The 23,744-nt window shown below is 44.5% G+C and overlaps 1 protein-coding gene across 3 annotated transcripts in view; it reads left to right on the top strand.

Moving 5' to 3' along the window:
- The first annotated feature begins 1,708 nt into the window (after nt 1-1,708).
- Nucleotides 1,709-23,744, top strand: part of gpr4 (G protein-coupled receptor 4) — a 34,118-nt gene continuing 12,082 nt past the window's right edge. The window contains exon 1 of one of the 3 annotated variants that reach the window (XM_041047239.1): nt 1,709-1,867. The gene's annotated coding sequence lies outside the window, so the exon portion shown is untranslated. Of the gene's footprint in view, nt 1,868-14,725; nt 14,765-23,024; nt 23,036-23,744 lie in introns of those variants that run through there. The other 2 variants (XM_041047241.1, XM_041047240.1) reach the window with 2 other exon arrangements.

Here is a 23,744-nt window from a genome sequence, read left to right as displayed (position 1 = left end):
GTGGATGATGGAGTGTCACACACAGTGTAGGAGGGCTGCTAAAAATAAAACTGTGTTCAGACGATGTGCATTTATCAAAAGTATTGTCTTTAAAGTGATGCTGAGAGGATGGCTGGTGGGTTATGTGTGTATATTTGTGCAGTTCAGTGATGTGTCTGGCGGTGATGAGGAATCACTGAACTGTGAGGCGTCTCAGAGGGTCCGTGTCCGCTGGAGCATGTCTGACTGCTCGAGGTGGAACTAGAGCAATAGTGACTAGGACCTGGCGGACATTAATCTGTGATGGACATGTTACCTGGCGCAGGTGTGCAGAATGGCGCGCTGCGTTCAGTGGTAGACGGGGTTAAGTGAACACGCTGTGGGCCGTGTGTTTGCTCTCCTGTCCCAGGGGTCAGCCAGGTGTTGACGCTGAGCACCTCGCTGAACCGCCCCGGTCCCCGGCCACAGGTGGGAGTTGGGCCGGAGGTGAAGACGCAGTGGTGGGACTGTGCGACAGCGGTACAGAGACGGAGGAAGACGCGCCTCAGGGGCTCAGGCTGCTGTTTGGCGGAGTGGATAATGACTCTGTCAGCCTCCGAGTGGGATTTGATGTTGTTGGGAAACTTATCCATGATGTCCAGAGCGGTGGCGCCAGGAAATGACGTGTGTGCCCCCTTCATTCTCACGTTCCTCACAATCCAATCTCCGGTTATGGCTGATGCAGGTGAGGGGGCGTGTGGCCTCCCCTCGGGTTAACCCTTTGCGACGGGAGTGCGGGGACAGGTGTACAAGGCAAGCCGGGATGTTGTACCTGTTACTCAGGTGGAGTTGACAGGGAATTGGAGGATGGTTGGCAGACTGTGAACCACGGCGTCCGCGCTGGACTGGAGCTGACCGGTTTCTTCGGTTTAGCTCCCGGAGCAGCCAGCGGTCCTCGGCCGGGCTGGCGACCGGGATTGTGGAGTCCAGCTCCGGCTCCTCTTCAGCTGGGCCGAAGGCGGCAGCAGCCGTTGTGACCACGGGGCCCATGAACCTGTTCATCAGTCCCTTCGGCTCGGCGATGGCTTGGGTCGAGCGCAGGCACCTGTCGCTCCTGGATGCAGAGGTGAGTGGAGGCATGTTGAGGTTAAGTTGTCGGAGGGAGACGGGATGAGCCCACAGGCTGATGGAGGCTGTAATGGTGCGGTGTATTGTGGCGTTGATTCAGCCGTGTAGTTGGGTCCTTTTGGAGGATGTAGTTGTTGATGTGCTGATGCTGAAATGTGTTTATTTAGCCAGGTCTCACTGATGTGCAGGGGCTGGACAAAATAATAGAAACACCTGTCAGACCAGCCTGTGATATTATAAGTTTATCTAATAAAGTGGCAGTGGAGTTGATCATTTAGGCTCTTCTTCTTCTTCTTCTTCTTCTTCTTCTTCTTCTTCTTCTTCTTCTTCTTATTATTATTATTATTATTATTATTATTATTATTCTTTTTATTATTATTATTATTATTGTCAGTGTGTAAAACCTCCATATCCGTTTATGGAGGAGAAAACAATAATTACCAAGATACAGATTTTTACAGCACACACACACACACAGAGGACACAGAGGGCGTAACAGCCTTGCTGGGTGCCGCCTCTCTCCCCCCTCCACCCCCTCTCCTCCCCCCTCCTCCCCTCCCCACCCCCTCTCCTCCCCTCTCTCTCGGGCTGCCTGCAGTAGTCGCTCCGCTCGCACCGTTCAGCGCGCTGGGAGCTGTTTGCGAACCAGACCATCACCACTTTCACTGAGCGTTTTTCGCGGAGGTTGAATGAAATGAAAAGAGATGCTCTGTCTTTCTTCTGGATGGATAAACGCGGTGTGTTTTTTGGACGGTGACAGCAGCAGCCCGGGAACCTGAACGTGAGTACAGCGCTGTGCCTTCGCTGAGCGGTGTCTTTGCTCTGCCCTCTGCGCTTTCCTTTGCACACAGAGCGAAGTGTGAGTGAAACTCACCTGCTGTAGAAAACTGGAGTTCAGCTCTGTTCATCGCAGGGATGAAGAGCTCGAGTGTTTCATGCATAACATGGATTTTTAGACAAATACAACATCTACAAAATGTACTTTCACTGCTTGGCTTCACGTTGGTGATTATACTGTGAGTTACAGCAAAACTTAGTTTCATGTAGAGCAATGATAAATTCTAAATGTGGTCTTTAATTGAATTTTGCATAATACAGAGACAGAATAAAGGAATAAAGGAATGTTGCAGTTACATCATATGGTACAAACACATTATCTATCGATCTATCAGTCTGTCTATGGATCTGACAGGATGGCAGCTTATTCACATGCTGTAACATTCAGTCACACAGTGCTTCAGTGTTTAGAATCTGGATTAAACACTCCACAGCAGCAGAACATAAAGTTCTTACTGTACATAATAAACTGTCAGAGGAGCTTTAAGACATCAAAGAATATTTTTTCTTTTCCGAACACAAACGCCTCCTCTGCTCTTTCCCCTGACTTTGAACTCAGCTCGTATTCTCCATCTGACATCACTTCCACTCTTCTCCCAGCAGGCTCAGCTTTTTGCTCCCATTAACTTGTTGCATTGCATTAGAGGATGGAAATTGAGCTGAGCTGGCAGCGTTGGATTTACAGTACAGCAGGCACATGTGTGTCTGTCACAGCTCCGAGGGTTTGGACTGCAGACGATTAATAAATCACGAGTCTGAACAACTAAATCAGCCGTGTGTGTCACTGAACCTCCCTCACTGTGTATTCCCAGTGCAGGGACCAGGGAGATGTGGAGAGCAGAACCAGCTTCGGTGCTGTGCAGAACCCTTTAGTTCATTATGTGTTACACCAGGTGGGAGGAGTTCCTGCAGATCTGCGTCTTTACCTGTGTTAGTGAAGTTTGAGTTTTCAGCCTGTCAGTCCGTCTGTAGGAGATCAGACAGTCTGTGGCTCAGGTTGGTTGGTTAGAGTTTGATCCAGTCGTAGTAGCTGTGCTGTGATCTGTGGTGGGACAGCCTGAAATTCACTAATCTCTGGGCTTTCACAGATACTCTGAATTACAATGTATGGACGTGAGCATGAAGTTTTTAAAGTGACATGTGATGAAGTATTATTTCCTGGCGAGAGTCTAATGTTTCTTAATGCACCTGTCAGGAAGGAAACGGCTTGGAAATGAAAAGTTACCACTCTAAGGTGGATACATGAACGTTGGCCGAATCAGATCCGAGATTCATGTTTACTGTGATGGATAATCACACAATGGAAGTGTGGAAGGATGAACAGCAGCCAAAGGTTTCCTCTCACTGCAGGGCTTAAGAGAACTATTGAGTTTTTATCCTGATAAGACGTTATAGTGACATGGCCGAGCAGATGAGCCGCCTCAGGCGGTGAGAGAGAAGGATAAAGCATCGTGCTTCACTGAGCTGCAGGGAAATGTTTTCACCTTAATGGTCTTTTTCATAAACCACCGGCAGCACAATGAATCTTCTGTTCCTCCTACAGAGTTCTTGCTTTCAGCCCCAACTGTTGTAATATTAAAATCAGTAGAATCTCCTTCTGTTCTCCGTCTCCGCTGTTTTCTCTTTCCCTCCTTTCTCCTCCCTCTCCCCGTCCTCCTCTCCTTTTTTTCTGTTCTGCCCCCTCCTCTCTTTATCTTTGTGTCCCTCCTGTGTTTTCAGTTTTCAGCTTCTGACTTGCTTTGTGGCAGAACTTCACCGCAAATACACAAAAAACAGTCACTGGCAAAGAAAATGCAATTTGGTAACTGACAAAAAAATAAAAGGTAAAAACAAATCTGTGATGAGGTGATACAGACTACACACACACACACACACACCTCCTGATAGGAAAGATAATCTGGGCAGTTTTGGCTCTGACCTTCAGGTCTGAAGGATGACTGTGGTTAGCTAATAGCCCCAGCTTTACTTACCTGCCAGTTCCTTTCCCGTTGATTTTCTGTTCTTTCTTCCTGCCTGTAAAATCTGCTTTACATTCACTCACTCTGTTATATTTATATTCCTGTTTACAGCAGTAGCCTTGGTTTATCTTCATGGCTCCATGTAGCCTCTTAGTGACATGATGTCACTAATTGCACGTTTTTTTTTCAGAAAACGAGAATAGAATAATGACCGGAGATACAGCAGCATAAAAAAAATATAAAAATAAATAAGAGAGCAAAAATAGCAAACAATAAATCAAAGTAAATGAGCGTATAATAACATATAAAGAGCAGAACAGATGCTTATCTGAATGTCAGTTTTCTAAATAAAAACGTGGCCAACACTTTGGGGAGACACACATGAAACTCAGACAGCAGTGTGAGACACAGGGAGTGAAACGTCGTCCCTCAGGAAATATCTTGGCATCACTGCTGCAAAATACCGTCTCTAACGTCGTCTCTGACAAATACGATTTTGTCCACGTTTAACCGTCCTCTGCACTGGACGTTGTCCAAACACTTATGATCACATTTGTTCTTCAGTGACACAGTCTTCACATTTCTTTTGATTAAGCAGATGTTGGTTTTTCATCTGCTGTTCTGTAGTTGGTGGTTTAATGAATCTACAGACGAAACTTTCTGCTGCGTGTACACACTAACACACACACACACACACACGCACGCACACACATGCACACACACACACACACACACACACACACACACACACACACACACACACACACACACACACACACACACACACACACCACCTCCGCCTCCTTCACCCCTAACCCAGATAGATCTCTGTCCTCGGTCCTTGTTCACCGTCCTCCTCAGGAGTCAGACAGTGGTGTGACCTTTAAAAGAATGTCTTCACCCTTGGGTGAAGTTTGGTAGACCAACATTTGACTTGCTGTTCTCCACAGCTCTCTGTATCATCAGTCCCTGAGGACAACATGCAGTGTTGAACTGTGTGTAGAAACATTGTTTTAAATAATGAATGGCAGTTTTTAATGTGCTCTGTTTTTCCACTGTTTGTGGAATTTGAATTTGAGATGAAATTTGTTGTACCTGTGGTGACATGGTGAATCCTAATGACTCTGCTGGTGATGCTGTGACTTTTCCTCTAGTGCCACCAGCAGGTCAAACTTTTCACTGATCCTGTGAAATAACTCAAACTTTAATAGCTGCATAATAAAAAAAATGTGATTAGGAAAAGAGATTCAAGGTCAAGAGATGAGACAAGAAGAGAGGAGAACAGGACAACTGGAAAGAGAAGACAAGAGACTGAATTTTTAAAGACCGTTACAAAAGAGAGAGTGAAAAACAGGCGAGGGGAAAGGAGAAGAAGAGGGTGAGAGGGCAGTGGGAGACAAGAGAAGGGCGGTGGATGGAGGGGAAGAGACTAGAGGATAAAAAAAGAGCTTTAGAGGAGGGTGAATGTAAAAGAGAGAGCAGTGATGGTGTAATTGCTCTCCAGAGAAGTTCTGATAAGCAGCACTTAAGAGCCTCTGTGGTTAAATAATCACTGTGATTAAGGGCCAGAACTGCTGCAGTGGTGGAGAGCGACGCTAACAGCTAGCCTGACAGGAGCACCGCCACGCACTGCACTGCATTATCACATTACGCTGTAACATAACATGACACTGATGTCGTGAAAATCACAGAGTCTGGTTATTTGTGAAATGTTGTGAAGGAGTTTGACGTCGTCTGCGTCGCTTCAGATCCCACGCTGGGATTTCCTCAGGTAGCTTTTAAGGACCGATGGACAAATAGTGATTTTGTGGCTTTTCTGAGTTGTTTGACTTCGTTTCTGTAACGAACCAGAGGAGACGGACGACAGCGGCGTCCTGTCTTCATGCAAAGTTTGTAGTTAATGAAATACGGTTTCTGTAGCTGTAAACTTCTCAATCATCTGAACAGTGAACAGTAAAATCACAAAACTCAGATTTCGTTTCATGCTTGATCCAAGCTACATTTTATATTCACATGTGAAGTGACGTTTTATGCACCGTCACAGGAATTCCAGCGTTTTTGTGCAGTGGTTCAGGCACAGTTCAGTTTTTACACGAAACATATTCTTTCAGCAGCGAGTGGCTCTCTGTTATAGAGCGTATAGAGAAACCGATTGCAGGGATAACTTTAACAAGCTGCTGCAGTGTGAGGAAGAAAAACAATGCGTGGAAACCGGCTGCTACCACTGCTGTATGGTTTTCTATAAGACAGGATTGATGTCATCCACAAGACTCAGCCACACAGTCTTCATGCAGCTGAAGCACAAAACTAATGAACTAAAAGAAGCGAAAAGAGGCAAAGAGCTGAAATCACACCTGCATTTACTCACTTAAAAAACTGTTAAAAGCAGAGTTTAATTCCTGAAAAGAGATGCATGCTTTTCACTTTACAGTGACTATGTACAGTTAGGTTGGCACGTTACCCTGAAACCTGCATGAAGTGAACCTATGAACCTAATGACTCATAAATCTAACAGGGAAGTTATCGGCTGTTAATTCGTAAGTCAACTAACAGGATAGTCTACATAAAACTAAACACACACACACACACACACACACACACACACACACAGTGATGTGACGGATGGACAGACAGATTGTTTTTGTCCAGCTCGCAGTGAGAAGCGTCAGCCCGCAGGCTCACGGCTCGCCTAATTGGATAGTTGTTCCAGCGACGCTGAGAGGTGTCATGATTCTGGTCTCTCAGTTAGATGGATGAGTCATGAGCCAGTGAAGGTGACGGCGGTTTGAGACACACCCACCGATCCAGCCGTCCACACACACACACACACACACACACGCAGAGGACAGGCCAGTGCTGAGTGTAGTATCTAGTGGTGTTTTTTCGTGGGCGACTCTGCTTTTGTTTTGCCGTTGAGAGCTGATTTTCATCAGCAGCAGCACCTCCTGCCAACCGCTGCTTTGTTTGTTGTCACGGTGATAAGACAATTTTGTCTTTGTTTGCCCGGAAATCAGCTTCAGTGCATCAGAAATACCAGTTAACTATGAACTTTCCTGTTTGCTCCTGAAACTTGTCAGACGTGACTGATGTGACATTTTACTGCTCCACCGCTTCATGGACTGACTGTGATGAATTGGAAGCAGCTAATTCTTTTCCTGTCATGAGTCAAAGGCTGAGAAACGAATACGTCTTTAAGCGGCATCATTAGATCGTTAGGTTTTCAGGTCAGAAACTAGAATTAATGAAAGTGAGTATCAAGCTGTGTGAGAGTGTCAGAGTTTCACAGTGAAAAATCACATTATTATCTCATTCATTCAAACACACTGGTCCAGTTCTTTGTTGCTCTCACTGATGTTTTAGTGAAATCAGACAGCTGGTATTAAAAACACACCTGTTTAGTTTGGACAAAGAGACGAAAGCCAGTCTGTCAACACAGCAGGGGACAACAGAGACAACACAGGTTTGTTCAGCCAAAAAGGTCGAACCATGCTCAACTTCTGCTGCAGCACAACCTCACCAGGAAGTTCCTGCATCAGCCGGTCACAAATATACAACCCAGATTCCTGGCACATTATTTTGTGACCCTGTTTCTGCCTCGTCATCGTCTCAACACAAGGTGAATTATCGACAGGCGTGATGTTGAACATCCTGTGTGATCATCACAAACCACAGTGGAGTCTTGTGGTGGCTGATCTGCCTTTGAACTCATTCATTTCGTAGCTGGAATTCCTTTGACGTCTTTGCCCTGAATCTCGACTGAAACCATCTGCTGCCAGACTTCTTGTGTGAAACAGATTATGGTTTGTTGGTGCGTTTCTTAAAATGGAAGAAAGGGATGCTGGTGTCAACAAACTATGAAGGTCTTCCTAGAACACTGGAGTGTGAGCCGCTGTAATGTAATGGAGCACGTCTCTGGGTGTCGATGAAATGATACAGCTGATGTCCTGCAGGCCGGGAGGGAGACTTAAACAAAAGACAGGACAGAGGAAAGAGACAGAGGGAGACACAGAGATCAGAAGTGTGTGTTGGACTGTCTTTTTCTGTGTGTGTGTGTGTGCGTGCGTGTGTGTGTAACTGCTGACAGTCTGACGCCGCATCTAAATGCACTCAGGCGTGATGAGGTCACTCCTGTCTGTCTGTAAACACTGTTAGGCCTGTAAGAGCCCCCCCCCCCACACACACACACCCACACACCCACACCCACACCCACACACACACACACACACACACACACACACACACACACACGTCTCCAGTGGCACCTGTAGCAGCATTAGACCAGTTTCAGACGGTCGATAACCATCTCACCCTCTCTGATTTTCTTCCTTCATTCCTTCATAAACCACTCTCTCTCTCTCTCTATCCACCACTTCTCACTTTCATTTTTCCATCCCTTCTTTTCCTCTCTTGCTTTATTTTCTCCAGATCAATGACTCTTTTAATTTTATTCTCTCTTTCCTTCCTGTTCCCCTTCTTCCTTTCATTTTCAGCATCTTTACCTTTACTTCTTTCTTTTTTTTTCCTGGATCTAAATTTACCCTCTCTTTTTCCTCTATCCATTTGGCGCTCCCCTTCTCCGTCTCTCACATTATTTTTCTCCCTCTTCCCACTACTCTCATCTCTCATTTCCTGTGTGCTGAAAAGGTTGAAGTTTAGTTTTGACCTCTTGCAGAAAATGTCCCCTGGTTGTCGTACTTTTCTTTCTCCTTGGTTACAGTCTGGTTGGTCCAGGTTACAGCCATGTGAAAGCTGTGTTAGGGGTGTGTGTACTGTTGGAGCTGGCATGAAGGTTCAGATGGATTGTTTCTGTAAAATCATGACTTTGGATTTTTGAATTTTAAGTCTTTTCATTTTTAGTCTCATCGTCTCGCTGTGTTTTTTGAACATATCTTGAGCCTGGTTGGATCAGCTCCTCCCTGGGTGGCAGCGGACAGACAGACAGTAAGGGGTTAAGTTTTTAATGCGCTGTTGTCTGTGTGAGCACAGACTCACTCTGTGGTTGAACTGATTAGGGCTGTCGCTTTTTCAAACTATCAAACAAATATAAACTGACGTGTAATTTGTTCAAACAAATTTGGGTCCATATGATGTGTCTGGCAAACAGCCTGAGCTTCTCAGACAGTTCAGTGTCCTGGTTATTCCATCAGCACCTCTGTGCTCGCTAACGGGACATGCAATCAGTCAAGATGAGCATGAATTTTAAGAGCGCCCTCTGCAGGAAGTAGTCTGCATAAGGCAGACTACTTCAAACAGTTCGTTGTAAAGTTTTTCCCAAAACTGAACAAATGTTGAATAAGAACTGACAGATTGTTTTAGTAATGGAGCATTGAAATCGATTAGAGGAAGAAAAACTGGGATTTACGCATCATGAATATTCCCACCTCCCTGTTTCACTGTCTGATACGCTGCTGTATTGTTGTCTCTTCTGTTCCTCTCCTTACATTCATCCTTCTGCTTCTGTATCAAACCTGGGTTCATCAGTAAGAAGCTCTTTTTTTCAGTCATCCACTGTGAATGCTGGGATTTCTTAGCTCAGTCCAAGTGTTTGGCCTCGTTTCTGCTCCTGAGACGTGGTTTAGAAACCGCTCCTCGTCCTCTGAGCCCACGGCAACACAGCCTTCTTTTGACAGCACTTTAGCTGATCGGAGTCTTGTGTTCTTCATTTAAAAAATTCTGTATCTGTAATGAATTTGTTTTTCCTTGGGTGTGTGTGTGGGTGTGTGTGTGTGTGTGGAGAGCGCTGTGTAATACCAAAAACAACCAAAACCACCGGCACAGCAGGTGTTTGGGTTTCAGTCAGATCAAAATGTTTCTCCACATATTTCTTCATGTTTTCCAGTTTAATCGTTTAATCACCAGCCAGTCTCTGACTCTGTGTGTCGGTGTGCGGGTGGTGTGCAGCAGGTTTATCTGAGCCTGCTTGGTGAAAACAGCTGATGCTGGGGCTGGAGATGAGCTTGATGAGAGCGAACCACAGTGCTAAAGGCCGGAAGACCAAAATGTGGGTTCATCACTGCAAGCGATCCCTCTTACATTACACAAAGCCATTTGATCCATTGACATAATACAGATTGGCACCACTTTAACAGTCAGTATATTAACCCTTTGATACAGAGATATGAACAGATTAATACAACAAGAAAGCTACAGCACTTTATCCTGCAGCATGTTGTTATTGGACCAAAACGGTGATTTCTCTGTCGCAAAGTAAAGGAAGTTTGTTTTGCTTATATTTCTGGTGTTATTCCTCAAGGTTTAACACATTTAAAGGATCCAAGAGCTGTGAAACTCTCTCAGCATCATTTTTACTTAGTGTTGGTGACGAGTGGTGATGTTGACTTTTGGAGAAGCAGTGTGACTGCTTCGAAGGATAGCTTCGTTTTAACAGCAGTCCAACCTGTGAATTCATATATTGCATGTTGATTTGTGTACAGTTAGTGTGTAGAAGCGTGGCCACATTAACCTGCCCTGGGGAAAATACACTGCCCTCACACTGGTGATTTCATTAACTGCATTAAGTTAGGAACTGTCTTCAACACCTCGTCTGAAGATTGGATTATAAAGCAGGATCCATCGTAGTTTCTGTGGGTAATGGTGGCGTTCACCATCCAGTGATGGCTTCACATTGCTTTCCTAAGTTTGAGGGATTCACAGGAAAAGGATGTATAAATGTAATCGGGTGTAATTTTATCTGACTGATAACAGCCTCGCTGTTTACTCTGTGCTGTCTTTACACAGCATCACATCCGTCTACAGTTACTGCAGATGTGAATGGAACTTTTCCCACTGCTGCTTCCTTACATTAGATGAGAGGAGCAGCCGCAGGAAGCACGTCCAGGCGGTTAGTACTGACTGTGACTATTCATCAGATCAGCCTGGTCATTTCTTTGGTCAGCAGATCAGGATTCATTTTTCTAAGTTAGTGATGGAACAAGTGGATCACCCTCAGTGAGCTGTTAGATGAAGTGTTTCAGACACCACCCGCTTCTGTGCCCGCAGCACTGGGTGGTGTCTGAAATAGCAGACACCATGTTTATTCCTCCAACATGGCAGCACCCCCCCCCTCTCATGTTCTTCATGAACATCTCACCAAGTCACTTTTAATTTGCTGGAACTTATATTTTCCAAGATGGCAGCAGGCAGATTTAACCCTGCTGCTCTGAACCTGACTGAGCGCCAACCAGTGCTGCAGCCGAGCTGACGGAGCAGCCTGTTTGTTTTTAATGAAATTCAAAATATTCTAAATCATACTGAGACGTATTTATGTTTACAGAAGACTCTGTTCTGAGTGTTACACTTTTTTTAGCCGCTGCTGATCAAAGAGGGAAACCATTTTTAAAGCTTTGACCTGCTGTGCCAACTCTTCACTCGACATGAGCAACCAGAACAGAACTGACCAATCAGAGGAGAAGAGACAAAACAGGAAGTGGCACAGAAAGCAGTCACATCCTGCCAAAAACACACCCGTGCGAATACACACACCACACCACTACTTAGGCTGCCCCTAACCTGTAACCTAACCTGAACATAAATCTAACCTGACCCTAACCTGGCTGCTCAGCTTCTGCTCCCAGACTGTTTAAACAGATTTATGTCCTCACACACACACACGCACACACACACACACATGCACACATACACGCTGTCAATACTACAGAAATTCAGTCACATGCATTCACCCTCTCTGTACCACACGCACACAGACACGCAGACTGGGTGGGATTAGTGCGGCAGGCTGTGAGTGGAGGTTTTCTGCAGCCCGTCATTAAAGCTGCTGACACCTCCACATCCAAACCTCCACTGGAATATCATTTGTCTGAGGTGCAGCGAGAAGCTGAGGACTCAGCACACAAACCGCTGTGTCACACCGACACGGTGCACAACACTTCAGACACTGCACAAGCAAGGCAGCAAGCAGAGGGATGGTGGGATGGATGGGAAAGATGTGGTGAGTGGAAGGGAATGTGCATGTGAACACTGGATGGTGAGGGGATCCCACAGGAGCACAGAGCTACGTCAGTAATATTTTAATCTCAGATAAAAACCACATCCTAACTTCCAACAAACAAAATCAGGATGTAGTTTGGGCTGAAGCTGAACTTTAGAAATATTTGCATGTGAATCTGAGTTGTGCTTCTCATAGTGATCAAACAATAAGCAACACTAAATGCCCTGTATCAACATACAGTCAGGTGCTCAGCTGAAAAAGACACAAATATCATCCATCATGACACACACACGCACACACACGCACGCACGCACGCACACACACACACACGCACGCACAAACAGAGCCTCATTCATTTCTTTGCAGACGTACAGTAACAAGCTCTGGTGATCTGATCAGAGCCAAATTAAGATTTGTCCAATAAAGCTCGATGCGGGAAACGTCACAGGAAAATGTGGCACTTTTATTGAAGTCATTAATTTTCCCTGCAGGGTGTCAGGTCGAGCCTACAAGGGCTTTGAAACATGGACGGCTGCACGGCCACCGGAGCGTGAAATGAACAGCCAGGATTAACTACCTGCAGCCTCGGTCTTTCTCTGTGTCTCTCTGCTTCAGGCTCTGGATTCTTTTTGTCTTTCCTGTTCGGTTTTTCGGTTTTCTTTGACTCACTGCTTTCTTCTCCATCCGCTGCACTCCCGTGTTCGTTTTCCTTCTGCATGCTGAGGACAAACTTTGTCAGTGTACCAGATGGTCAGAGTTTCACACAGTGCCAAACAGACCTGGGCAATAAAACGATCTTGATAAAAAAACAAAACAAAACAAAACACAGTGTTGATACAACCTCATCTGCACAATCAGTGTGTTAAGCAGTAGTAGGTTTGCATACCTGACCTAAGTAGGACCAAAACAAGGAAAAGAAAGCCCACGTCATTGGAAATGTAAAACTGAGCAACCAAGAAGAGAGTCAGACATCTGCACAAGACGAGGTCACGCATCAACTGTAGTTTGGAAAAGCTCTGATTTCTCAAGCTGGATAAACAGCAGCGTGATCTCTGTAGGACACAGATGAAGACGGGAAACACAACAAGCTTTTCCCTCCATTTGAAAAGATAACATTAGCACTGAGGGAACAGCAGGGCAGAGTCTGCGCCTTCACGCTCGTAGCATTAGCATTAGCATTAGCACCCAAGCATGCAAACAAGCCTCTTATGGTAATGTGGTTCAAACCCCACAACAGCTGCTTGTGTCTGCCTTTAAGTCATTTCACCATCTGATAAGAACTGAGTATATATTAGTGGAGGGAAATTACCAGTGTGCAACAGAAAATATGTCGCATGTGGATCTTTTGTGTGTTTTGTATGTTTTCTGTCGTCTGTTGAAAGTGTCAAGTTATTGATTCAAAACTAAATGATAAACATAATAAACCTTTATTTGATTTATTTGGGATTCAGCCCTAAATGTAAATGTACCTGAAGGTGCTCTGTGGAGATTTGCTGTAAAGATATAAACAATGCAGTTACACTCAGTGTTGCTCAGTGCTCAGTGCACTGCATGGACAGGTGTGGAATAAACACACCTGTCCATGCAGTGCACAGACATCATCCACTCTTGTCAACGAAAGCAGCCGTGCTACGTACACCAGATACTTTTAGCTGTAAATGTGTGAGGCTACATGTGAAGGCTGACAGTTGTGACTGGCTTAGCGTGCTGCCTGATTCCTGTTTTGGATAAATAATTTCATCGGGTACCGACACCCTCTGTAATACACGGCCACATGTGTAATTCGTGTTGGAGAACAGGACTGTGAGATGACTCCGGGGATTCTGTGCAAACTGATCAGCATCTAATTGTCTCTATAGCCTCTGCCATTAGAGCCGGACACATGCTTCTAACGATGCACGCCACGGTGTTAATCACTGGTGAAGTCCGACACTCAGCTATGAATCAGCTCTTACACCGGTGTCATATAACATGACACCGACGTCTTGACATGCAAACATTAAGCGTAGCAGAAGGTGTCACCGACACCAAGTTCAAACGTGGACACTGAACACTGGCTCATGGTGTCACAGCACAAAGTCCTGTTACTGTGGAAGAAGGACTGTGGTACATGATCTAACACACAACCAGACTGTGACAGGCTGTAAGAAGAGAGTCTTACCCAGATTGGTGGGAGTCCTGCAGATCAGAGGGCTGCAGCAGAGAGTCAGACTCTGCTCAGTGTGTTTGTATAAGAAAAGTCCGCGGTCTCGCTCTGACCATTAAACCTGTGTGCGTAGTAAAATCTTTCATTTGAATCCCTCCATGGACAAAACATCCCTGACACACGGAGCCAGTTTTCTGTTTGTTCTCCATCAAAATTTCCATCATATACTCTCTGTAATGATGATGAACCTCCGACATGTGTTTGCCATCTCAGTATTTTTAAGAATTAAATTTTGCATGGTGTAAGTGTGTGGGTTCCAGTTCCAGTTTAGCTGACGTGAGATTTTTTTTGCTTTCTAGTTTTCTCAGCTTTGTTATGAAGACAGAAGAATTGCAGTCGTCCTTTTTAAGGCCCGGTCAAGTCCTCGGACATAAGATTCTGACAGCAATAAGAGGAAGGATGTAAAAGGAAAAGAAAAGATTGTTGTTCTTGTAATATAGATGGTTTCTAGTGAATTGCCGGCTGATTCATTAATAAAGCAGGTACACAAAGGATCAAAGCTCCTGTTATTGTGTCCAGTGCACCTCCCATGAATATCCTATTACTCATCAGCCTGTCTTTCTTTCTTTTTATGGCTTTGTGTTGCTGTAAACAGGCTGCTGGTCCACAGAGGGGCTGTGGATGGAAATGGAGCTGCTTGATAGAGTTTGGGCTTCCTTGAGCCTGATATAGAAACAGGAAGTGAGACACATGAAAGAGGGGGCTAATTTCTGAGTGAAGAGCGATAAAGTAAGTTCCTCAGTCTGGTACTGCACCTTAAATTCCTGGAATTTTTTTCGGGCTATTTCATGTGACAAAGCAGGAAGGGAGAACATTTTTAGGCTGTGAACAAGGGAAGGTGGAAAAGTCGTGGAAAAGTTTTGGAAATTCAAATCAGTATGGAAGTTCGCTCTCCAAAGAAAGTTCTGCTGCTTTGCATCGTTAGTTTTAAACTGTTGTAGAAGCTGTGGAGACATTGTGTCTGTGTTGGCGCTCAGCCTCTGATCCAGCTCTCAGTTATTCTCCGTACGTTCAAACAGCTTTTTTCTTTGCTCATGTTGTGTCATGTTGTAACCGACACTAATCTGTGTTTGGTTGTGTCAGTCGGCATCTTTCTCCTGTTATATTTATATTCCTGTTTACAGCAGTAGCCTTGCTTTATCTTCATGGCTCCATGTAGCTTCTCACTGACATAATGTGTCACTAATAACACGTTATTTTTTAGAAAATGAAAATAGAATAGTGACCGGAGATGCAGCAGAATAACAAAATAAAAATAAATAAATGAAACAGCAAAAATAGCAAACAATAAATCAAACTTCCTCCCTCAGGAAATATCTTGGCATCACTGCTGCACGTGCAAAATGCTGTCTCTAACGTCGTCTCTGACAGATATGACTTTGTCCACCTTTAACCGTCCTCTGGACGTTGTGTGAACACATTTGTGCTTCAGTGACACATTCTTCACATTTTCTTTTGATTAAACTTGTACTTTGTGTTTGTGTTCATATCATCAGATGTTGCTGTTTTTCATCTGCTGTTCTGTAGTTGGTGGTTTAATGAATCAACAGATGAAACTTTCTGTCCTCTCCTCTCTCTCTGCTGCATCCGTGCACACACACACACGCAGGCACGCGCACACACACACACACACACACACACACACACACACACACACACACACCACACACACACACCACACACACACACACACACACACACACACACACACACACACACACACACACACAGGTGAACCGGCCACATGATGACAGCGTGGGTCCTCTGGCTTCAGTCTCATGACTCAGCTCAGCAGCTGATGACGGGCTGGAAGCTGTTATCATGCGGTCGCTCTCTCTTGTTGTGCGCTGCTGCTCTCAGCAGCACCGTCATCTTGTCTAACATGTGTTGTGGTGACAGACACCGTGTTCAGGCTGCGCCAAAACAGCAACACATCCTGTCCTGATTATTGTTTTCACTGATACTGTAGTTGTGTGACGTTGTGTGATGCTCGCTTACATGTTGATTCTCATTTGTGACCTGCTTTGAGAAAACTGATTATCTATAAGAGCGTTAAGTGTTAAAATGTTTTGTTTTTGTTATGATGTCTTGTCCAACTTTTGCATAAAGTTTCAGTTGATATCGGTGGAGATTTCTGATTGTGTCTCTCTGACATTCGATACGTCAAAGTGCAGAAAACAAACAGGAAAGACTGGAAGAAAACAATATTACACACACACACCTCAGAGACCAGTGCAGATCGATATGACACAAGGTGTGCAACAGTTTCCTGCTGAGCTTCTCCAGTGTGACTCATGTGAGACTATGGCAGCCGTGGTTTGGTCTCAGCTGATGACTCTGCTGCTGCGCTGTGCTGACTCGCACTCTGCAGGGACGTTGAAGTCAGATGCCATAGTTGTGTATTTTACTCCAAAGATATTACAAAAAGTGATTACCTTGCTGGAGCCTGAGCCTTTCTAATAATACAGTCTGGCTGTTTGGTCCAGATATACCCAGTTATCTTCACTGTAATCTAATCTGAAGTCACTGTCTGTTGTGACACACCTGTAAAAAGGATTAGTCGACTGATTGATCGCTGTTATAACTGTGACCCCGGGTGGCAGTCACACTGCTGGTGGCAGCCGTCTGTCAGCGTTTCCTGGAGCAGAGACTTTAAACAAGGTGGCAGACACATCACCGAAACTGCAGTGTAAGAATTACAGCAGAGCTTCTCCAGCTTCTCCAGCCTGTGACCTCATTTTAGCTTTGAATATTGTGTCTGTCTGCAAAGCAGTCTAACAGCACAACAGATCATTTAATCTGATCGATTACAAAGTCACGTAAGGATGGAAAACATATGAAAGAGCCGGAGAGCATGTGACTGATGGGAGTCGTATACAAACTTTAAAACAAGTTCGCGGATTATTTTTACTTTAGACCTTTTAGATTTAGGTACTGGTGGTACTGGAGGTACTGGGGGTACTGGAGGTACTGGAACTGAAGCACTGAAGTGGAGCTTGCATTCATGTTATTATTTGCACCTTTAGCTGACAGGTCAAACTGTCTGCTTTGGATAAACAGCAGGCTTAGACATATTCAAATATTCCTCCCAATCACTAAAATGAATGTATGCTTTAGTTTTCTAAAAATTAATATTTGCCTTCATCTGAAATGTGTCACAAAGGCAGAGTAAAGCTCTGTGGAGACTAAGGGACCATGGGGAGGAGGACGACTGCAGAACAGCTGCAGCAGTGAGGGGAAGTGCAGCCACTGTATCACCTCCACTCTCACACACAGGGAAGGATCTTTGTGTTTTTCTGTATATTCCATATTCTGTAAGGAGGTTAACATTAGTGTTACCGTGTCCAGAGCATCAGTGAACGTGGTACTTTAATTTTATTTTGACCAGTGTCACTGTACAGCTGTAGCTGTTCCAGTAACACAGCTGACATGTGTGTAATTTCACTGAAAGCCTGACATGTTTAAATCAGATTTGTAAAATGCTTTACTGCTGGTTTTGCACTGCAGGCAGTGGCGTGGTCAGAGATCCTGTGTAACTGCAGCCCTGCACCGCCCGGCTGTTCGTCGCTGTGTAACATGAGCGCTGGTGTCGTGGCCGCTGGCCTGCTTCCATGTGACACAGCAGATATGTCTGAGCTCACCACAGACGTTGTGTTTACGCTAGCAAACCAAACGGGCTAACACTGTGACTGTCACAGGAATATCTGTTCATCAGGCCTCAGGCCAGCTGCTTGTGAAGGGCGACAAACAGAAGCCACATGAACTCACAGCAGATCCGAGGAGGAACTCTGAGGCCACAGGGAGCAGTTTGGTGCTGAGGAAGCGTTTGAATTAAACAGTTTTATAAACTGATATGAAGTTCATGAAGAAGATGAGGAATGTTTCAGCACTTTTAGCTCATGTGACCTGAGTCCTGTCTTTGTGAGTCTCACTGTTTCACAAAGAGTTTGTAGTTGTGACTGTGACGCCTACTTTAAACTGATGACTTTCTTCTTCTAAGCTCACGTCTCCTACACACTGAGCCGTGTGTCATAAAATAAAAAATAAGATCTGATCTAAGAAATGAGCTGGAACTGAACAATAACTTAACTCTCACTGATACAGATACACCAACAGACAGTTTGCAGTAACATGACTGAGACACACAGTCAGTGACGTTACTGCATCTCTTTCATATCTGTAAGTTTAATGTGACAGCAGCGTGCAGTGACAGTATTTGGATGGTATCAGTGTAAGATCTGAGGGAGGAGCGTCTCTAACAGTTCATCTGTGGGTGTTTGTTGGTGCGTGAAGGTTTTTTTGCAGTAACAGTGCTCACAGGAATTACAGTACGAACCGTTTAGTCCCACGAGCCCCGCAGGAAGAAAGTAAAATACAAGCAACAAGCATCAGCCATCTGGAGGCTGCTGTGCATGTAACTCAACTAATGACATTATTTCTAGTAAAGAAATTTAAATGACTCATCTCCAGTGAAGTGAAGCCATCCCTTCCCAGAGTGACCGAACTTTAAAAGTGTTCAGGAACAATTTCTTTAATCCTAAAACTGAGACTTAACCCGAGCCAAAATGTCCTCACTCTCCAAAAAGGGGCCGTTTGAAAACCTAAAACTGAACTGGTCCTCACAAGTCCTTCTCTCCTCTCCTCTCCTCTCCTCTCCTCTCCTCTCCTCCTTCATCTCCCTCTCCTCTCCTCCTCTCCTCTCCTCCTTTATCTCCCTCTCCTCTCCTCTCCTCTCCTCCTTCATCTCCCTCTCCTCTCCTCCTCTCCTCTCCTCCTTTATCTCCCTCTCCTCTCCTCTCCTCTCCTCCTTCATCTCCCTCTCCTCTCCTCCTCTCCTCTCCTCCTTTATCTCCCTCTCCTCTCCTCTCCTCTCCTCCTTCATCTCCCTCTCCTCTCCTCTTGCTGTATTTATTGTTTCAGGGTTCAGCAGGATGATGCCAGGGCTTTTCCCACCACACTTATGGGAGCCCACAGCGAACCGTCCTCCCCGCTGTTTACAGCTCATTATGACAGTCAGTCCCCTCTGGGACGCCTGTCTCAAACTCGGAGCCATGAGGACAGGCGATGCAGTCCAACTGTCGTCTCTGACGCTGTTGGCAGCCATGAGTGTTTTATGTGATATGATCTGTGATCTGTGTGGGGGCCATCCCAGGTGGGTGGGGCCACCCCAGTTTGGTTTGGTAGAAAAGTGTCCTCAATGATATAAATGGGGTGGACAAAATATTAGAAACACCTCTCGATTTAACACAATAAAATCATCAGTAAAATGATCGTAAAGGTGAAGGTGACGTTGAACTAACCCTCAGGTAGGATTCATTGTAGTAATGTTGCATTAGACTGCATTGTTGTTTTGGGCGTAGCCACATGGGAACGTGTGTTGTAAAGCTGTTAAACTGATATGTTTCTTTTTCATAAAGGTTATCAGTAAATGTGAAAAGCTTCCATTACACAAAGAGAGAGACCGGAGCTTTATTCTGTTGCTTTTCTGCTTCACAGTTGTTACACAAGTCTTATAACAAACAAGCCTGGCGCCATCAGGAAGGCCTATAGGGAAACTGACTGGGTGGAAGTAATGGTTAAATATACAACCACTGGGTGAGAAGAACAGATAATACCTGATGGAGGACCTGCGTGACAAGGTCTGGGGCTTTTTTCCATGGTGATGCACAGAGGGTGGCAGTTCCTCTCCTGCACAGGAAGAAATCTGGAACAACAGGCACGATGAATGATGGGTCAAGGTCATTGATCAACTGTAGTGTCAATCAGCTAACAGTGTGAAATACAACAAACCTGCAGCATCGCCGCTTGCACAGTGTTGCACTCCAGTGTTTCGGTGCCTTAAAGGACACAGGGCAGCGCATTAAAAGCTGCAGTGTGCTGTAAAGTACATAAGCTCAGAAAACACAGCATATGTTTTCACATAAACAGACGAGACTGTTTAGAAAAAGTGTGTGAGAGAGATAAAGAGCCAGAGGGAACAGAAGTGGTGAAGTGGGCGAGTGAAAGAGAAAAACTAGATGTAAGCTGAAACCTAACATCAGTCGTTCCTTATTTCATTTAGGTTATTTACATGAGTAAAAATAGCAGCAGATAAAAACTCTGAGCAACACGAGTTATTGGTAACATACACTGCTCGAGTTTCATTGGCCAGACTGACACGATCGGTAAGGCGTCCAGTTGCAAATATATTGGATATGGAGCAACAGAACAGCAGCAGATGCACTGCCCCCGTCTGTGCACTGCTTTTACATACATACATACATACATACATACATCCTAATACAAAATCAGTGAAGTCACATGTGGAAGACAGTTGAAAATGGATTTAAACTCTGTGGGCTGCATTTACATGTGAAAGCAAAGATGATTTTTGCTTCGTGTTTTGTCCACACACAAAAAAAACACTCACAGCAGTGGAAGCATAAACAGATGCTCTTCAAAGGAGGAAGTATGTGTGAGAGGACACGTTGGCTCGCTAAATGTGATTTATTTAGGACAGAAAACAACTGATTCAGTATTTTTCATTCTAACTATGTATACAGCACATGTGTTATCATCCAGCTGAAGCCATGATAAACAGAGAGTAAACACTGACGGGAAGCTAAACCATTCGTTCCTTTCAGTGAGAACTGTGGAGGCGGCTGCATCCTTCCAAGGCTGTCAGTGGACGGCTGTAGATGCTAACATCCTCTTCCACCCCTTTCCTCCATTAGCCGAGGAACACAGCAGCATATCATCTCCTCAAATGCTAATTTAATATCACCTCCGTGCCGTTCTATTGATCCTGCAGTTACAATGATACCATCGGCTGAGTGTAAGATAGACGAGGGTGAAAGCAGACCAGACTGTATTTATTGTTGCTGGCAGCGCACGCCACTGAATAAGCCCGTTTTATGGAAACTGTGTCTGATGTGGATGCAGGTTTTGACCCAGATGTGAAATATGAACTCAGAGTTGCATAAAAAGCAATAATCAGTGACATGCAGTCAGATGAAGATGATAAACTGTGGCTCCCAGCCTGAAATCACTGTGTGACTGCAGCAGAGCTGGATTTCAAACAGTTTTACTGTATGAAAACATAAGAGACCTGAGATTTTAGAGGCTACCATCATCCTACAATAAAAAATATTCAGCTTCTGTGCCATAAATCAGTGCAAGATCAGGGGTGTGATTAAAACAGTGAGTCGGTTTGTTAACATTGTCAAAGAAGCCAGTTGAGTCTAATATTGAATAGAATGCAGTGTTAAGGCTGTCGTTGTTGGGATCTACATGAATATTAAAGTCACCCACTGTAATTGTTTATCTGTACAAAGCACTAAATCAGAAAAAATTTAGTGAATTCAGACACAAACTCTGAGTAAGCAGCAGGTGGACGATACACAGCAGATAGGACTGGTTCTTATTTCACACGTGCTGTAACTAGGCTCAGGTCTCGGATTAATGAATGAATAAACATGTCATAACTCCAGTTTTACTCCTACATATTAACAAGGAACAGAAAACTGAAAAAAAGGAATGGGATTTTGAAATAGATCTTTTGAAATGTCATCTTAACAAGGAAAGTAAAATTGAAAATTGAAGTTTTGAGATTGAGTAAAATGGAAATGATCAAAATAAACATGTTAATCAGAAAATGTATCACTTAAAAAGGAAACTCGAAACGTTTAATAAGAAAAAAGGACTCTGCATCTTTAACTTCAAACAGCACAGTCTGAGGAGACGTGCAGTGTTTTATCAAAGAAAATTCATATATATCTGTACATGGATGGTAGCCAGCAGCTTGGTCGTCATGACAGCAGACAGAAAACTGCATCCCAACATTGGTGGGAATGTAGCAGCGTCTGAGTCCCTGGTGTATAATATATAACATGTTGTTTGTGTCAGACTTGGGGGTCAGCGACCTTTTAATTAATTCAATTCAGGAAGCAGATTTACTTCAAATCTAATGAACTGGTAAACTAAAAAAACAGTATGAATTAATGTTTAATTAGTCCCCAGAACGGTGGTTTCACTTGGTGAGGACCAAATCAAAGCGCTTTAATTTCAACTGTGGACTAATACACAGCACTCAGAAGCATTATTCCATCATCTGTGGCCAGTTAGATTATATTTTACTCACTGGATAAACAGTGGACATCACTCAAACTGAAAATGAATCAGGATCATGAACCATAAAGCATCAGAAGCACTCAGTCAGTTTGGAGCAGTTTGACTTTTTCATCACTTCACTGATTTGTTTAGTTTTTCAGGTGAAGACACGATGAGTCTTCTGCTGAGACGCAGACAAACACAGCCCACACAGTGGACACAGTCTCGGTGCAGGAGACGGGTCTGATGGGAGCTGCCATCATTCAAGACAAAAGACAGGAAGCATTTTAGATGATGTGAAGTGAACAAAGCGAACAGAACCATCCAGGATGAGCTGAGATCGGTGGTTTGGATAAAACTGCAGAGGAAATGTTGATGCTAAACACAGAGAGAGCAAACACAGAGCAAACATGGCTAATGGCAGAGGTTCATAGAGAAAATTCAGCATCATCTGGTTTGTTTGAAATCCGCACAGCGGTCCCACAATGCACTGCACCGACGTGTCTACTACAGGATAATTGACAGGAAACTGGTTACAGTGGAGTGACAGTCAGCAAGTGTCTTTTTCTGACATTCGAGTCCAAACCCTTCAAATATAATGATCCTCAACACCTGCTGGAAGACCAGAGACGGAAATATCCAAAGTGTGAAAAATGTCAGAAAGTTTGGGAAGTTAGAGTCAGGAACCCCGGAACATGTGTGAGCAAACCCAGAGAGAGACGTCAAGCTTCACAGCTGAGATCAGCTGTCCTGATGTCCACCGACCGTTGGTCTAAAGCTCACGTTCCTGCCCTTATTGGTTCTCACAGAGAGGAAGGGCGACTTGGTGAAGTGCAGAGGAAAACACCTGTTCACGTCAGACTAACCACACACAGACTCTGTGCTGTCGGAACCACAATCTGGCACCTGAACGTTACCAAAACTCCATGAAACAGGTTAGCTGTGACTCCATGTGAGTAGAATACCTCCGCCACAGTGAAAAATGCCTCCATCGCATTAAGGAAAGTGATAAAAAGGATTTCCTTTTTCCTTTTATTTTTCTGTTGTAAGACCCAGACAGACGTGTAGGATTGCTTGGCCTTGGCTGAGGTGTGCCCTCCACTGACTGCTATTCCAGTTTATACTCGCACAGTGCAGATCGACAACCAAATCCAAAATACAGTCAAGGAAAATGTTTCCACTGTGGTTTTTGCCAAAGAAAATGGAGCGTGTGTGTGATGACACCCTGGGGGTTGATCATCAGATGTCACTGAGGATCTTAATGAGGTTTGGTCACAAGGCTAAAAAAATAACATCAATCATTTGGCCACCAGATCCCTGAACCGGACTGTGTAGGGTCATAAGTCAGAGCAGCTCTGGTAATGGGAAAACAGATGTGCTGCATTTTAATGATCACATCTCTTTAAACTCTGTGTGTGTGTGTGTGTGTGTGGGTGTGTGCGTGCGTGCGTGTATGTGTGTGTGTGTGTGTGTGTGGGTGCGTGCGTGCGTGCGTGTATGTGTGTGTTTGTGTGTGTGTGTGTGGGTGTGTGCGTGTCCTGGAAGTGACCGAGTTGTAAGAGGTGTGTTGACATGTTTGATAGTGTAGCATTACTGTCTTCCTGTTTCCACTGTTTGACTG

This window comes from Toxotes jaculatrix, chromosome 9, assembly GCF_017976425.1.
Source record: "Toxotes jaculatrix isolate fToxJac2 chromosome 9, fToxJac2.pri, whole genome shotgun sequence".
In the NCBI taxonomy this organism is placed as follows: domain Eukaryota; kingdom Metazoa; phylum Chordata; class Actinopteri; family Toxotidae; genus Toxotes; species Toxotes jaculatrix.
Note: the sequence above shows the minus strand (reverse complement) of the source record. Positions and strands in the feature narration are given on the sequence as shown.